The sequence below is a fragment of the Aquarana catesbeiana genome, linkage group LG06 (assembly GCF_042186555.1).
Source record: "Aquarana catesbeiana isolate 2022-GZ linkage group LG06, ASM4218655v1, whole genome shotgun sequence".
Lineage (NCBI taxonomy): Eukaryota > Metazoa > Chordata > Amphibia > Anura > Ranidae > Aquarana > Aquarana catesbeiana.
Window position 1 is genome coordinate 51,666,024 of NC_133329.1, and position 18,530 is coordinate 51,684,553.

At 44.1% G+C, this 18,530-nt stretch overlaps 1 long non-coding RNA gene across 1 annotated transcript in view; it reads right to left on the minus strand.

Moving 5' to 3' along the window:
• Nucleotides 1-1,776: 1,776 nt before the first annotated feature.
• Nucleotides 1,777-18,530, minus strand: part of LOC141148398 (uncharacterized) — a 51,369-nt gene continuing 34,615 nt past the window's right edge. The window contains exon 3 of the long non-coding RNA XR_012245201.1: nt 1,777-8,372. This is a non-coding gene — a long non-coding RNA (uncharacterized lncRNA). The remainder of the gene's footprint in view (nt 8,373-18,530) is intronic.

Sequence of the window (18,530 nt, forward strand, 5' to 3'; positions counted from 1 at the left end):
AAACGAAATTTGCAGCCTTTTTTTCCCACAAATATAGCTTTCTTTTGATGGTATTTGATTGCCTCTGCGCTTTTTATTTTTTGAGAAAATTTTGAAAAAAAAGTGATATTTTCGACTTTTTGAAAAATCAAATAAACTCAATTTTAGTCAGACAAACTACATACATTTTTAAAAGCCTTTAAACATCTTTACAGGTTACCACTTTAGATTTACAGAGGAGGTCTACTATTAAAATTATTGCCCTTGATCTGACCTTCACGGTGATACCTCACATGCATGGTGAAATTGCTGTTTACATATGACGCCAGACCGACGCTTGCGTTCGCCTTTGCGCGAGAGCAGGGGGGGACATGGGTGCTTTTTTTTTTTATTATTTATTTTGCTTTTTTTATTTGCTTTTAACTGTTGCTTTCATTTATATATTTTTTTATCATTTTTCTTGTTATCTCAGGCAATGTAAATATCCCCTATGATAGCAATAGGTAGTGACAGGTACTCTTTTTTGAAAAAATTGGGGACTGTTAGACCCTAGATCTCTCCTCTGCCCTCAAAGCATCTGACCACACCAAGATCAGTGTGATAAAATGCTTTCCCAATTTCCCAATGGCGCTGTTTATATCCGGCAAAATCTAACTCATGAAATGCTCGTAGCTTCCGGTTTCTTAGGCCATAGAGATGATTGGAGCCATTCTGGTCTCTGATCAGCTCTATGGTCAGCTGGTGGAACCACCAGCTGCATTCTCAGGTTCCCTGTTGGGACAGGAGAGCCAGAGAAAACCATGGAAGACAGTGGGAGGGGGGACATTCCCTCCCACTGCTTGTAAAAACAACTAGAGGCTAATTAGCCACTAGTATTGCTTTTACATGAAAGCCGACCACTGGCTGAAAAGAATGATATCAAGATGATACCTAAAACCGCAGGCATCCTTCTGGTATAACCACTCAAAGTCCAGCAACATACCAGTACGTTGCTGGTCCTTGTTGGGCATATATTGTAATCTTTTTTTTCATGCAGCCTGTGGGCTGAATGAAAAAAAGAGATTGATCGGTGGGTATGCCCACCATTAGAATACCTCCCTTAATCCACCCACTTCTAATGATGGGCATACATGCACCATTTTGTTTTTTACTGTGGTGGTGAAATCACCTCCGACAGTGATGGAGTCACGGCTTTATGTATCGTGGGAGCAAACGCTGTTGCTGTCAAGATAAATAAATCCGCGCTGCAGCCGAATGGCGTACCTGCTAAGCAAATGATGGTTAACAATAAAACAAAGTAACATTACAGTATAACAGTAATGCCCCGTACACACGGTCGGATTTTAAGATGGAAAATGTCCGTTCGGAGCGTGTTGTCGGACATTCCGACCGTGTGTGGGCTCCATCGGACTTTTTCCATCTGATTTTCCGACACACAAAGTTTGAGAGCAGGCTATAAAATTTTCCGACCGGGCTATAAAATTTGAACGCGTCAATTCCGACCGTGTGTGGCCAGTTCGGACGCACAAAGTGCCACGCATGCTCAGAAGAAATTCCGAGACGGAACAGCTCGGTCTGGTAAAATTAGCGTTCGCAATGGATACAGCACTTTCGTCACGGTGCAATGTAAAAAATGGTTTAATACAGCACACTCTCTTCTTCTTTATAATGTGAGAAAAATTAAGTAGTTTTGCTGTTCATATTCACACAGACTTCTCACAAACTTCTTTCTTTATTATTTATCGGGACTCCCTCAATATATTTAGATTTGTCCCATCTGCCAAAAAAATTTTTGGGTTGTTTTTTTTTTTTTTTTTTTTTTTTTTTTAAAGGCTGTTTTTTTTTGGTTTTTTAGGTTTGTTTTTTTCAAGGCTGATCTTTGTTTTATTTTAGTTTTAGTTTTACTCCATAATATTTTTGTGTGTGTTTATTATTATCTTGTATTATTTAATCTCAAGGAGATTGTTTGGTGTTGGTGTCCCTTGTTAATTTCACATTGTACTTTAGAAATGTACCTGAATCCTCACAAACAAAAACTTTCCTTTTTGAAGGAAAAAACACATAGGAGAGTATAATTGAAACAAAAAATCCTTTATTAAGGGCTCAGAACCAAACAAAGAGGGAGGCAACACTGGAGAAACAGCAGAAATTGGCGAAGCTTTGGACCCCCAGGGCAGACATCAATTATTTAACATCAAAATTGGTGGCCTGAGGAGTCCATATATAACTGAGTGCAGTTTGCTCCAGAAGTCCCAGAGATCTGGAAAGCAGCAGATGACATCTGTGTCCCCAGGCTGTGGTACTACAACAGGCAGCATCTTTTGCCAGACCAGACTGGACCCAGGGTCATCACTTTCTGGTCTTCTTTCCACGCTTCCTTCCTGGCTGTGACTCTGGTGTTGGAGATATGGCAGGAGGAGGAGTAGGACCTGGAGGAGGAGGAGGACTAGTAGGACCTGGAGGAGGAGGAGGAGGAGTAGGACCTGGAGGAGGAGGAGGAGGAGGACCATGTGTGAGTTCACAAATGTGGGTAGCAGATGTTATCTGGCCCCTCAACCCCTTATTGAGAGCTTCCAAAATTAAGGACTCACACAGGAGTCATTGGCCCTCCTCCATCTGCATCATTTTGCAGGCAGTTCTCAGGGCCTCTGTAGCCTTCCAAAAGAGGCCTATGGCAGCCTCCTCCAGGGTACTCCTCTTCCTGCCACTTTGTCTTTGCGGGTGTATGGGAGGGACCTGGATATCAGGCAGCATGCTTGGCCCGGCCACCTCCTGTTTGAGACTTCCCTGTGTATGAAAAAGGGACTTGGTTTTAGTTTTTGCATTATCAATCAAATCATAAATTAGTACTCCAAACTAACATCTAGTTAACATCATTGATTGGACAACCAGAAATCTTTAGAAGAATGCTTTACCTGGCTCAAGCTGGGCTCCTCCACATGTTGCTGTCTGGAAGGCCCAGGTTGGGCGTCAGAAGCCTCAGCTGGGGGGGAGGAAGCGTGGAAGGAAGAGTGGAGAGTGATGACCCGGGTTCAGTCTGACCTGCCAGAAAATGCAACCTGTCATAGTACCACAGTCTGGGGACATAGATGTCATCTGCAGCTCCGGATCCCTGGGAATCCTGGACCTTCTTGTGCTCCCTTGGGTATGTGCTCCTCAGGCCACCAATTAGGATCTTCAAATAGGTCATGTCTGCCGTGGGGATAACCGTCTTCACAAATTCCAGCAATTGATCCAGCGCTGCCTTCCTCTTTGTTTGGTTCTTATAATGTGGGTGGTTTATCTGCCACAGACAAGGCAGCTCCCTGAACATATCAATGAAGATTGCCATAAAGTCGTTATCTTTCAAGATATCCATTTTCACTGCAAGACACAACACAAGACAAACCCTAATGTCAGGCAAAACTCTCCTAATCTTGTTACAATATAGGCCTCAATCTAGAAGCAGTATAGGCCCAAGTTTGGCTCTTACCTTCATTATCACGATCGACTCCTTCCTTCGCTCTCAGATCGTATGTACTACGCACGCGTGTTACGCTTTATACACACTGCGCATGCATGTAACTCCGCCCGCCCCTGACGTTCTTTCTAGTCTATTCCCCGCCCCTTTTCGTTCAGCGCAGTGGGGGAAGAGCACATGGTGGAGACACAGCAGGTGCGTGCTAATTACAGCAACGAGGAGGAGGGGGAGGAAAGCCCGGAGCCGGAAACGTCTGAATCCAGAAGGAGAAGATTTAAGGCCTCAAATATGTCCTTTGGGGAGATGTTGGAGAAGGCCGACTATGATGGAAAGTATGGACCTTACCCCAACCCCAATGTCAGAAAGGCCAAGATCATGGCGAAAGTGGTCAAGAGTCTGCACCGGAATTTCGGGGTACGCCGATCGAAAGATCAGCTCAGGAAGCGGTGGTCGGACCTCAAATTAAGAGAGCACGAGCAGTACAGAAAGATCCAGAGAGTGCTGCAAAAAAGTAAGTAGTTGTGCTGTGTTCCTATTCTTTTTATGTTTATTACGTTCGTGCTGCTCCATGTGCTTTTAGGAACTGTTGTACAGTTTAAAATGGCAACTTTCATGTTCATGGGCACATTATTCGTTTGTATCAAACATTTTTATTTCGGCCTATAAAACACCATTGTTTTGGCCATATGCATTTGCCCACATTTTTTAGGGCCTACTTGTCTGAAACTAATTTGGTTGTGTAGATGGGTTTGTAACTAGAATGAAATGCAAACTAAATTCTGTGTAAGGAGAGGACACTCAGCAGCTGTTTACACATCTGGACGCTGGAGCACTAGTGTGGGACACAAGAACACCCTTTTTATTAGGGGGCCCACACAGGTGCTCCAGTGTATACTATAGGGGTGTCTCCATCTGTGAAGCTTGTACAAAACAAGTAAAGTATTCAAGCTTGACAAAGGACACTCAAAATTTTACATCTTGGAACTCTGCCAAAATAGACAATTGTACCACACTTCCAAGCAATGTTTCATATTTATAGTTCTGCCATCAAATATCTGTGTGCTAAGTATACCATTTTTTGTTCACATAGGGGAGAAAAGACTCGGAGGACACCCCTCATCCGAGGAGACCAGAGACCCCCCACCTCTGGAAGAAAAGGAAATACCCCAAACACAAGAAGAACAGGAGGAGAAAGAAGACGTGGTGGAACTAGCCACCACAACAGGTGAGTGTCTGCGACCACAGGCTCAGGTAAGAGATGGATGCCGGCATATTTATAATACCTGTTTTTTTTTTTTGGTTTCCCTCTTTTTAGGTGATCGTGATGTTGTGGATCCAGATCCTTTCACCTCGGAAAGTGCACAGATCCTGATTGGGGAGATCATGGGGTGTAATGTTGCATTGGAAAACATCACGAAAAACATCAATGATGTTATTAATAAAAATAAGAACATCATTGATGTTTTGGGGAGAGTTTAAAACCCCTCCAAAGCCCTTTCTTTTATGGTGTGCTACAATGTTAAAAAGTTTTTTGCGAATTGTAGAAAAGCCAAATTTTGAAGATGCACACAGTGTGTCAACATGTGCTATCTGCCATCACGGGAGATCAATGGATGCGTTTTGGGGGTGCAACCCCTTCTTCAATAATAAAGTAGCTGAGAGGAAGGGGTTTCTCCCCCAAAACACGTCCCTTGATCCCCCGTGATGGCAGCTAGCACATGTTGACATTCGTAAATTGGTGTGCATCTTCAAAATTTGGCTTTTCCTGGGGTGACTTCACCCCATCTGAACGCAATATCAAACAGTTCCTAAATACTCATGTCTGATATTGCCTTCAAGTTCTACCAAATGTGAACTTTGTAAGTTCAAGATTTGTGTCTTTCTTGTTGGTTTTACACATGCCTGTTTTATCTTAAAACGACATTTCTCCTTTTTCTAATGCCACCCCAAAAATTATTATACAACAAACATGTTGGTTTGTTTTAAAAACCTTGTCAAAATGCACATGTGATTGTGCAGGTATTAAAAAGATTGTTAATCAAGAATGTGTGCCACCTCACACATCGGAAGGTATGGGGGATGTTGATGTCCTTTGTCTGAGTCATGTACCTTTAAACACATGGGCTTATTTTCTCCATATGATATTATATGGGAGTTTTCTCCACACCTTGTTGTACGTACAATATTTTAGTACTAAAACATCACATTAGCTCATGTTTTATCCTGGCACATTTCATCTCTACTCGTATTTTTATTTTTATTTTTATTTTCATTTTTATTCTCATTTTATTTATTTATTTTTCTTGATTTCATTTATCTTATCTATATATTTACAAATTGATGACACTAATCCCTCCATACTTACTCCTTTTTTCATACACTGGACTCTTGATGAATTTCACCTTGGTAACAGGGATATGATACATCCTCTGGTACTAACACAGTATTTATTTTTACATCGATGCTGGTGGGTGCAATAATGAGGGCACATATGTATATAAACCATGTTGGTAGTTCCAGGTGCTACATTTTTTCCTGACCTCAAACTGGTATGGATATTCTTTATCCATTACCAATTTTCATTTTTAATTCTGATATCACATTTTTTGTGCAATTTATAATAAAAAAATACTTTTTCATTTATTAGGTTTTCAATGTTTAAAATAATTTTTTAATTTTTTAATAATTTTTCTAATTGTCATTTTTTATAATTGTCACATTTTTATATTTTACACTGGTATTAAATATTTTTATATTGCCATTGGGTATGTAGTGGGCATCATGTATTGGGCCAACTTTCACCCGTATGTCCTTGCTGTATTGTGGCTTACCATTATGTTATATTGTATTATTATACGGAGGCGCCCGATCTTGCTATTTCACTGTTCTCCACCAGGGGATGCTTTTCTTCATCTACATTGGGTTGGTTCCCCCCTCCCCTTTTAGCTAATACATTGCTTCCCCGCTGGGTGGATGGGACGTCACCATTAGCTCTTTGTGATTGGACACTGCGACGCCTCCTTGTACTATTTAAGACGTGTGGCGTACCAAGATGGCCGCGCCTCAGATGACGTCTTGATGACAAAACGCGTAAGGTGTGGCCATACGGTACGCACACGTCGCTTTCACGTTCTGACTCTGCACTTCCGGTTTCGGCAGCCAGGCTGGTGGAACGCACGCCGTCACCTCGCTGCCTAGACACCATCCGTTTTTTGTTTTTGCTAGGCGAGCACTGTCAGGTCCCGTTTTTAAACGTATTTATCATTTTTTTGAACAATAAACTCTTTTTAACGGACTTACACCATGTGGATTCCTTGTTTCTCCACACATATTTTGTTCCGGTGGATACTTATGTAAGAACAACGTGGATCCAGTGGGAAGGGGCTCGTTGAACCTGAGAGGGGGATCCTGGGACTCCAGCATTCCGGCCACAGGATTGATTCATGCCCTTCACCCCTGCAGGGGTTGGGCTTTCTGGTGAGTGAGGACACAAGAGGGGGCCTGCCAGATACGGACACACTAACACTGAAACTTGCTGGGGATCACACACCTGTCTGATATACCTTCAGTGGACAATTTATATTGGACGTTTTTGAGTGCATCACATATTTATTCATATATCTGTTTGATTGCACATATTTATTAATTAATATCCTCATTTTTTGATCAATTCACCTTTCACATACATTTCCACTTTTTTATTTATCTTCTAATATTTAATTCAGGATGATCACAGATGTCTATTTGGATCACTGACATATATATTTTATGCATTGTGTATGATATTTGGTACATGAGTGGGAATTTTAATGTTGTTATCACTTTTTATGTCATTTTTATGTCATTTTTATCCACTCTGTACTATGTATGATTTTGCGTTTTTTCACTTTTGGTAGTGACTTGCATATTTACACCTTCTGTTATTAACTTAAGGGATTAATTCATAGGATTTTCGTTAGAATCTTCACACACTTTGGTGCACACTGCACATTATTGTTTATTACTTTCTTAAATTATATTTTTATTTTTTATTCATATTTTCTTTTTCCCATTTTCTGGTGGGTTGTGGTTGCGTTTTTTGATTTTTCCATTATCTGTGAACAGCGCCATTCCCCTATTAGAACAATGTGTGGATTATTGTCTCTACGCTACAACACTTTTGTGGTGCTCTAATTGCTGCTTTCTGTGACAATGGGTGTTATTTCCTAAGGGCAAATCCACTTTGCACTACAAGTGCAGTTTCAGTGCAGTTTCAAGTGCACTTGTAGTGCAAAGTGTCTTTGCCTTTAGTAAATAACACCCAACAGTGCTTTGTATAAGGTTACACAATCACGCCATTTTCACGACTTACCACATTTCTGTCAGGGTCAGCTAAAACAAACACAAGCAGTAAATGTCACCAAAGATTGGCTTTTTTTTTTTTTTATTTGATAAAGGCTTCACACATTGTCTGGCATATTGATGGCCCCCCTACCCCCAAAGAACTTCTGGCTCTGGCCAGCCGGTAATTAAAAACCCTCTGGTCCGGGGTGAGGGTCCTCATCGGGAATGGCCGCATAAGGTGGTCCCCCAGCGCAAAGGCTTCATCCGTAATGAAGACGAATGGGAGTCCTTCCACATTGTCTTCTGGAGGTGGCAAGTCCAAGCTGCCATTCTGGAGACGCCTGTAAAACTCCGTTTGGGCGATGACTCCACCATCGGACATCCGGCCATTCTTCCCCACGTCCACATACAGGAACTCGTAATTAGCTGACACCACCGCCAACATCACAATACTATTGAACCCCTTATAATTATAAAAGTATGACCCCGAGTTGGGTGGTGGGACAATGTGGATGTGTTTCCCATCAATTGCCCCTCCGCAGTTAGGAAAGTCCCACCGCTGGGCAAAGTGGGACGCCACAGTCTGCCATTCCTGTGGCGTGGAAGGAAACTGTTGAGGAAAACAAAAAAAATTAGTCTTTTGCACATTAAAACATGAAAAGCAGATTAGACACAAACATTCTTGGCCAACATCAAGATAACATTTATTAATGGAAATTTTTAAACACCAAAATATAAGGTACACCTATCATATTCCCCCTCCCCCCCTCTCCTGGGCCATTTCTAACATTATAGGGGGGCTCTTGGACAGGTAACCCTCTCCACTTCATTGAGAGATGAATGCCTAAATAATGTTTATTACTTTGAACAGCCCCTCCTTAGTTACACTATTGGCAGCCCACTGGACAGGTAAAAAGTGTCATAATACAAAGATATAAATACACACTGTACACATTTGAGCACATTTGGACATTCTGCTATTACCTATCAAGATAATAATAGGATACAAAAACTTTAAACATTACCATTTGAAAGTATACAGGCAGGCCCTTGCACTACATGCTTTGGGGAATTCATCCATACATCTGACCACAAAAGAGATGGTTATAGTATGTATGGGTTTGGCAAAGTCAGCAGATAGATGATTGAGGATAGATAGAGAATTGGTATCAGCTGACTTAGCAGTTGGGGAGGTAAGTGAAGGCAAAGATGTATGAAAGACAACAAAAATAATTACATAAAAAATCAGCATGCATGAGAACAAAGGGGACATTCACAGCATATTACAATCATGTTAATTAGGGAATGAGGAAAGAAATACAATATATTATCAAACATCCAATGCAATAAAATGTGATATTAAAGGATAAAAATCTTACCTTAATATACTCCTTCTGCAGGACCTGGATGATGGCAGAACAGGTCTCTGGGATAATGATCCCCAGAGCCTGGGGGGAGATGCTTGTCGAGAACTTGAGGTCCTGCAGGCTTCTCCCCGTCGCCAAGTACCGCAGGGTGGCGACTAGCCTCTGCTCCGGAGTGAGGCTTGCCTCATGCAGGTATCCTGCCTGCTGATATAGGGGGTCAGCAAAGCCAACAAACGGTGAAATACGGGGTCCGTCATCCGGAGAAAGTTCCTGAAATCATCAGGATTGTTCTCACGGATCTCACGGAGCAAAGGCATGTGACAGAACTGGTCACGCTGAAGCAACCAATTCTTGGTCCATGAACTCCTCCCCACCCTGTTCATGGACTGGACTTGTGTCAAGGTAAGGACCCCAACACCAAGCCCTCGCACAGCACGAACTCTACGAGGAGTACGTATACGCAACATGGCTAGAAAACGGTCGGCTGCTCAGAACGAAGTAACAGAACGCACTGAAGAACAGCAAGGCCTGTGAAGAGCGACCTGAAAAACAGCAACGAACAAACAAGAACACAATGACTAATCAAAGTCACACGTAGCTTGCTTGCATGCACTGAAGAGCAGATACAAACCCACAAGCACAAACTGAACAGCAGAAAATGATCTGAAAGCCACGAGTCTGAAAAAGCGCGAATCGTCTCTCACCAAACTTTTATTAACACGAGATTAGCAAAAGGAGCCCAAAGGGTGCCGCGCTTGGTTCTGAACTGGCCTTTTCTAGTCTCGTCGTACGTGGTTGACGTCACCGCGTTCTTGGCGATCAGAAATTTCGACAACTTTGTGCGACCGTGTGTACACAAAACAAGTTTGAGCCAACATCAGTCGGAAAAAATCCTAGGATTTTGTTGTCGGAATGTCCGATCAATGTCCGAGCGTGTGTACGGGGCATTAGACTTACCATACCTGAAAAGCAAATGCAAAAAAAACATAGTAAAAAATAAAACATTTTTTAACGCAACCTGTGCCTAAAATATATATATGCCGAAGCATGGGGGCATCCGCCCCAAAAGTTAGGAGCAAATTGCTCCTCCACCCGTGCTGCCCCATGCTTCGGTATATATGGTCTTTTTTTTAACTGTGATGGTGAAATCACCTCTGACAGAACTGGAGTCACGGCTTTATGTATCGTGTGAGCAAACACTGTTGCTGTCAAGATAAATAGATGCGTACTGCAGCTGAATGGCGTACCTGAAAACAAAAATGGTTAACAAGAAAATACGGTAAACAGTAAAGTATAAAAAAATTACATACCTGAAAAGAAAACTTGATAAAACATAACAATAAAACATTGCAGAATAGAATACAGTAAAAAAATTCTTTCCTACATGTTTGCTTACTATACTTCTCTCTATTATTTTTATTTTTTTTTCCCCAGTTATGTAGTCCCGAATTTTTGGGACCTAAACTCTTCTAGTATATAAAACTTTAAAAAGAACTGGAACCGGTCGGAGACCGGACGAAGGGTAACACATGTGCACCATTAATATTGCTATCTAATGTACACCCAGAGGAAAGACGTCACCTATAGCAACTGTCACATAATATGACAGAGACGTTTCAGATAACAAAATGTCATATTGTCCTTAACAGGTAATAAAATGCTATGGTGTATAACATATATATGCAATGTGATGTAAGATAACACACTGTGATTGCCCAGATATCTGTGTTCGACTGTGTTCCTTGAATAAATAAAATAATTGTAAAAAAAAAGAATACAGTAAAAAAGAGCAGAACAATAGAGAGAGAGAAAGAGAGAACAATAAAACGACAACTATTTTTGTTTTTCTTATTTTATATATTTATTTTTTTTTTAGCTTTTTTTTTTTCTTTTAACACTTTTATTTGTAACTGTAACTGTAACGGTTTGGTTCCAGGTTTGGGTCTCTCAAAATGCAAAAGAATCTTGGGAGACCCTGTGAAAGTGTGCCTAGTCTGTGCAATGCTGTACCCTACGCTAATACTCAACTAGTGTATGGTAGCGTTCAAAACATTCACCAATGCAAAGACCAGGATTGTCAGGACAGGAGGGACAAAAATAGCAGGTGTCATGCCTATATCCGTGCTTTCTACAGACACGACATTTTCTTTGGGGGGCTTGTTGGGTAGGGGTACTCGGGAGGACATACGGAAAATGCCTCTCATGCAGCCGGCTTACTGCATTTGGATTGGGAAGGTGAGGTGGAGCACCGTCTGGAAACAGAAGGGCTCTGACGATCTCTTCCTGGAATTTAAGGAAGGATCCACTCCATCCTGAAGCTCTGTATAGCACATGAGTGTTCAGCAAAGCCAATTGAAATAAATAAACAGACACTTTTTTATACCAGTGTCTGGCCTTACGGGCAACTAGGTATGGTGCCAACAACTGGATGTTGAGGTCCACCCCTCCCATATTTTGGTTATATTCGTGGACACAGAGGACACAGAGGGGTTTCTCCACAACACCAGTCGCCGTAGTAATTTGGACAGTCGTGTCTGCATGAAGGGAGGTGAGAACGAAAACATTCTTATTATCCCTCCACTTGATAGCGAGCAAGTTATTACACTTGAAGCAGGCTCTCTCCCCCAGCCTAAGATGAGAATCTACAAGCCACTGGGGAAAGCCCGGATCGCACGGTGCCACATGCTCCAATCTGATGATCAAACTAGTGACTAAAGAGTGGCACGCTTGTGTAATAATTGTCCACATACAAGTGGTACCCCTTTCCAAATAAGGGTGACACCAAGTCCCACACAATCTTGCCAGCGCTTCTTATGTAGTCAGGGCAGTTTGTCGGCTCTACACGACAATCTCTTCCCCTTGTAAACCAAAAAACTATATGTATAGCCTGTGGCCCCGTCACAGAGCTTATACATATTGACCCCGTATCTGGCACGCTTGCTGGGAAGATTCTGCAGGAAGAACACTATGGGCATGACGGGCCTGTCTTTGTCTTCTTCTTGGTGGCAGCGGGACTCTACTTGTGCTTGCCACCTCGCCAGCTTGAACTGCACTAGTACTTGCCAGGTCACCATAAGGAATAGCGGCGCTATTACTTCTCTGCTCCATACGAGAGCCCTGCGGTTCTTGCACCTCAACAGCAGAAGATCGGGGTCTGGTACGCCTGACCTTGACAGGGACCACAACTCCATCGTCAGAGCTATCTGTCATGGAGCCACTGCTGTCTACAGGATCGTATTCTGAGCCTGAATCTGACAGATGAGTGACTTCCTCTTCACTATCTGTCATGCTCAGAAACATGTAGGCCTCTTCACTACTGTACCTTCGATTTGTCATTTTTGGCTCTAAATTTACTGGTACAGTAGTGAGACTCACAGGTAAAAAAGCTCCTAGACTGTCCACAAATGTAACAAACGCTACCAAAAAACTGTTAGTGATTGCAGGGATCAGGCCTGACTCTGCGAATGCTGCAGTTATGTGTGTTTAGTGTTTTGTAAGTGACAGTGATCGATCGATACTGCACTTGGGTGGGCTGAGCTGGGCTGGGCAGAGGGGCTAAATGCAGGTGCTAGCAGGTATCTGGGCCGATCCCGCTAACACTGCGTTTTTGGGAACCCTAAACTGCTGGGTACGCTAGTATAGATCTGATTAGATCAGATATTGATCCGTTCAGATACTATACCACTAAGGGAGGTGTATGCTGCGTGCGTGGGTGCTAGGGGTACTGGCAATAACCTGACGCTGCCTGGGGCGATGCAGACCCTAACTGACACTAAAACCTAACTTATATCACGGGGGGGTGATCGGGGAAGATTTGGGGGTGATTAGTGTGCCTGCGTGTTCTACTGTTCGTGTAGTGTTGGTGCAAACTTAATGGATGTCCTCTCTCCTTGGCGCCGGAAGGAAAAGACCGCCAGGAGGAGAGATGACATCACTTCCTCTGCTTCTGTTTAAATTACAGGAGCAGAGGAAGCTTTTCATTCGTCAGGAGCGATCGCGAGGGGGTGGCCATGAATCGGTGGCCTCCCCCTCAGCACCGATCGCTCCTGTAATGAATCCGACCACCGCAGGCACCGGGGGGGGGGGGGTCTGATCGGACCCCCTGCTCGCTGGGAGGCAGGGACATACAGGTAAGCCCTTATGCCTGCCCGTGCCATTGTGCCGACGTATATGTACATGCGGCGGTCGGCACGTGGTTAATCACTTGGGGACGTGCAGCCTGCACAGGCAAAGCGACATACTCGTATGCCACTGCCTGCTTCCGTATTTAGGGCGCGTGCATGTGCGCCCCCATGCCGACACCCACTGCGATTGTACACAGCGGGAGTCTGTCAGAAAGTCCCGGCCAATGATTCATTGCCGGGACCTGCTGATCAGCTGTACGCAATCACAGCCCAGAGGGAATGTGCCCTGCAAAATGGATACAAATTGATAGTCAAGAAAAAAAAAAGAGACGTGGACATATGTAAATGCACTTAAAGCGGAGTTTCACCCAAAAATGGAACTTCCGCTGTCCGGATTCCTCCCCCCCACCGGTGTTACATTTGGCACCTTTCAGTGGGGAGGGGGAGCAGATACTTGTCAAATACAGGTATTTGCTCCCACTTCTGGCAAAAGATCGCCTCAGTATCCGCGGCGATCTACAACATGTCCGGCCCTCCTCCATTCCACCTGCTGTCTTCTGGGAGACACACAGGTCCCAGAAGACAGCAGGGACAACCCAGAACACGACTCATGCATACATAGTAGGGAACCAGGCTGTGAAGCCGCAAGGCTTCACTTCCTGATTCCCTTACTAGCAATGCCGGCGCCTTCACCCAGAGCTGAGAGATGGGTCGGCTTCAGGTGAGGACATCGTGGGCGCCCTGGACAGGTAAGTGTCCTTATTTTAAAAGTCAGCAGCTGCAGTATTTGTAGCTGCTGAATTTTAATTATTTTTTTTAGCCGAAACTCCGCTTTAAGTACTTATTTTAACATATGTTTACCCTTTTTAAAGAGGTCTGCTTTAACATCTACTAAAAACAATACAGGAACACAAGAAGTCAGCTCAATGAATACTGGGTGTCCAGTACTGGATTATGTTAATCAGCATATCCATAAATACTAAATGGATCTTTACAAGCAAAACACTGACATTCAGTAGCTAGATTACTTACTTAGAAGTCGACAAACTGTATTTCAGGAAAAAAGAGACAAAGAAAAAAGTATATGAGAAACCTGAACAACAAAGATTAACCTCAACCAAGTCATATATAAAATGAACTAGCATGATAATTATAATAATAACTACACCATCATAAGCAATGGTAATAGTTCCAAATTTTTATGGCACTTGATATTAGCTAAACTTTTCTGTAAGAAATACAGTAAAATTATTTTAAAGCAAACAAACATTATACAGTATTGTAGCACCCTCTAGTGTGCTACTAGTGCCAGTACAGGATATTTTATGTTTGACTTATGCTTTACTCTGTGAGTTTTAAAGCGGTTGTATACCCGCAATTTTTTTTTTTTTTTTAACCCTGTAAAGCAAAAGGCATAATGAGCTAGTATGCACCGCATACTAGCTCATTATGAAATACTTACCTTAGAACGAGGCGTCAGTATCTTACCTGGTCCACGCCGAGGGAGCTGTCATGTTGCCTCGGCGTGTCTTCCGGGTATCGCGGTTCCAGCGCTGTGAGTGGCTGGAGCCACGATGTCATCAGCTGCCGGGCTTCAGCCGAGAATCCCCTGTGCGCATGCGCCGCTGCAGTCAGCGGCGCATAGCAAGGGGGATATCTCCTAAACCGTAAAGGTTTAGGAGATATTTTTTTTACCTACAGGTAAGCCTTATTATAGGCTTACCTGTAGGTAAAAGTCAAAATAAAGACTATACAACCGCTTTAAAGTGGGGGTCCACCTATCTATCGTTTTATTTTTTGGAGTTCATTCACAAACTTTTCTTCTCATGATTATCTACTCACATGTTCTGTGTAATAAGTCCGCCTGTGTCTGATTTCGTTGTAAAGAATAACTTATAAAATTCACTGAAGGCGGTTTCCATCTTCATTGTGGGCATTTGAAGCCCACAAGCATGTATTTCCTGGATGCGGTGAATGCTGGGAGCAGAGATGTTGTGATGACGCTGTTGCACAATGCATGCTGGGAAGCCTGAGACTAGCTCCCAGGGGACTGTGGGAGGTCTGGGAGAGGCTAGAAACACGCCTACTCCCATGGGAGGAAAACCAGGAAGTGCTAAGAAGATTAGGAAAAAAAAGGTAATTACGGCGATTTAAATTTTTTTACACAGCATGTCAGCATCTAGGCAAGGAAGAGAATGCATGGAGATAATGTTCAAAATTTGACTGGAACCCCGCTTTAACTGGGACATGGGTTTACTTTAGGTCAGGGCTGGATGACTCATGCAGACAAGTCTCTGGTGCCTCCCCCTGGTTTTGGAAAGTTGGAGAACATTCTGGAAACTGGAGGGCTAGGAGGGTTGTTCTGCATACTCAGTCTGACCAATTCCCAGTTGGTGGGCCTGATAGGGAGGTTGAGCCAGCCCTTAAGTATGGATGAGTCATGCTGGTAGGCGAGTCAGGTGGAAGATGGGACTGTTGGTAGCCCTTGAGGCAAACCCCCTAGTCTGGTGAGGTACTCTGCCTCAGGCTGGGGCTTGGGCTGAACTGGGAGGATCCTGACAACAGAAGCAATTTGGAGAAAGTCTTCCCTGAGAGGCAGCAGTAGCAAGGAGGACAGTATGATGATTGCAGCACGGTCAGGGACCTACAAGGGGAAAGACTGTCAAACATAGCAGGTCTCTCTGGAAGATAGGGGTGTGCTTAAATCTTCCCTGATCTCTGGAGTCAGTTGGATAGACTGGTGAAGAGTCAGTCGGGTAGACTGGTGAAGAGTCAGTCGGGTAGACTGGTAAAGATTCAGTCGGGTAGACTGGGGAAGAGTCATTCGGGTAGACTGGTGAAGAGTCAGTCGGGTGGACTGGTAAAGATTCAGTCAAGTGGACTGGTGAAGAGTTAGTTGTGTGGACTGGTAAAGATTCAGTCGGATAGACTGGTGAAGAGTCAGTCGGGTAGACTGGTAAAGATTCAATCAAGTGGACTGGTGAAGAGTCAGTCGGGTAGACTGGTAAAGATTCAGTCGGGCAGACTGGTAAAGATTCAGTCGGGTAGACTGGTGAAGAGTCAGTCGGGTGGACTGGTAAAGATTCAGTCAAGTGGACTGGTGAAGAGTCAGTCGGGTAGACTGGTAAAGATTCAGTCGGGTAGGCTGGTAAAGAGCCAGTCGGTGGACTGGTGAAGAGTCAGTCGGGTGGACTGGTGAAGAGTTAGTCGAGTGGACTGGTGAAGAGTCAGTCGGGTGGACTGGTGAAGAGTCAGTCGGGTGGACTGGTGAAGAGTCGGTCGGGTGGACTGGTGAAGAGTCGGTCGGGTGGACTGGTGAAGAATCAGTTGTTTAGACTGGTGAAGAAGCAACCAGGTGATCTAGCATTTCCTGTTGTGGGTAGAGCTGGGATCAGTGTCTACAAGGGAGTTGGAGGTACTCCAGGATGCAGCTTACAACACTTTGAGCTACTTTCTAAAGGGACTGAGAGTTTCTAGTCCTTAAGGGACTTTTTCATCTTTTCACTTAGAGACTGTCAGTGTCTGGCAGTGAAGAAAATAATCTGGAGTTGTACATAGGTAGAAAGTTGTCCCTGGTTTTTGTTGCTATCAAGTTGGGCATCCCATAATTCCCATTACCCATTCAAGTTATTACCCCTAATAAAACATAAAAACCAAGCTTAAAGACCGTTCCTTGTCTCTGGATAAAAGCTAAAAAAAATGCTATTTGCCTGGCTGTGTAGGAGTGGATTGGATGGGAGGCTCCCGCTGTGTGATGCTTGTCTCTTCATCTTTTTCTCTTCATCTTTTTGTCTTCATCTTCTTCTCTTCATCTTCTTTTCGGGCCGCTCCGCATCCATAATGGCATGGAGGGAGGCTCCCGCTGTGTGACGTTTCTCGTCTTCTGACTGTTCTTAAATAGCGGATGTCGGACCACCCGGTGACCCTGCCCCCCTCTGACGCACAGGGACTTCCCTGTGGCATTCCCTGTGACGTCAGAGGGGCGGTGACCCCGCCCTCCTCTGACATCACGGGGAATGCCACAGGGAAGTCCCCGTCAAGTCCCTGTGCGTCAGAGGGGGCGGGGTCACCGGGTGGCTCCGCCCCCCATTATTTAAGAACCGTCAGAAGAGGAGAAGCGTCACACAGCGGGAGCCTCCCTCCAAGCCATCATGGATGCGGAGCGGCCCGAAAAGAAGATGAAGACAAGAAGATGAAGAGAAGAAGATGAAGAGAAGAAGATGAAGAGAAAAAGATGAAGAGAAAAAGATGAAGAGAGAAGCGTCACACAGCGGGAGCCTCCCATCCAATCATGAATGCGGAGTGGCCCGAAAAGAAGATGAAGAGAAGAAGATGAAGAAAAGAAGATGAAGAGAAGAAGATGCCGCGGAGGGAGATGCCGGACGAGAACACTGGAGAAAGAAGCAGAGGATCGGAGGAAGAAGAAGATGGAGGAAGAAACCGAAGGAAGATAGAAGAAAGAAGATAGAAGATGGAAAAAAGAAGACTTTAAATAAAGGAGTTGTCAAAAACTGTCTCTTGTCATTTTTAACATTTTTGACAGTTTTTTTGTGAAATGGTAGGCCCTTACCATTTCACACAGGGGGGCTTCCAGATTCCGATAAGCCCCCCCACCCGCAGACCCCCACAACCACCGGCAAAGGGTTGTGGGGATGAGGCCCTTGTCCTCATCAACATGGGGACAAGGTGCTTTGGTGGGCTACCCCAAAGCACCCTCCCAGTGTTGAGGGCATGTGGCCTGGTACGGTTCAGGAGGGGGGGCGCTCTCTCATCCCCCCTCTTTTCCTGCGGCCTGTCAGGTTGCATGCTCAGATAAAGGTCTGGTATGGATTTTTGGGGGGACCCCACGCCAATTTTTTAAAAATTTTGGCGTGGGGTTCCCCTTAAAATCCATACCAGACCTGAAGGGTCTGATATGAATTTTGAGGGGGACCCCTACGTCATTTTGTTTTAAATTTTGGCACGGGGTTCCCCTTAATATCCATACCAGACCTGAAGTGCTTGCTGTGACCAGAAACGGTCGTGTTGACGTGTGACCTGAGTGATAGGTGCCACAATGGATGAAAAGCCAACAATAAACCTCCTATAAAAAGTTAGCAAACCCGATGAACCGTTGTACACATTTTTGTCTGACGGGCCGGCCATTCTTGAATTGCCTTGACCTTTTGTGGGTCCATTGCGACTCCATTGGTAGAGATGATGAATCCCAGAAACTGCACCACAGTCTTCTCAAACTCACATTTCTCAGCCTTGAGGTATAACTTATGATTCCTGAGT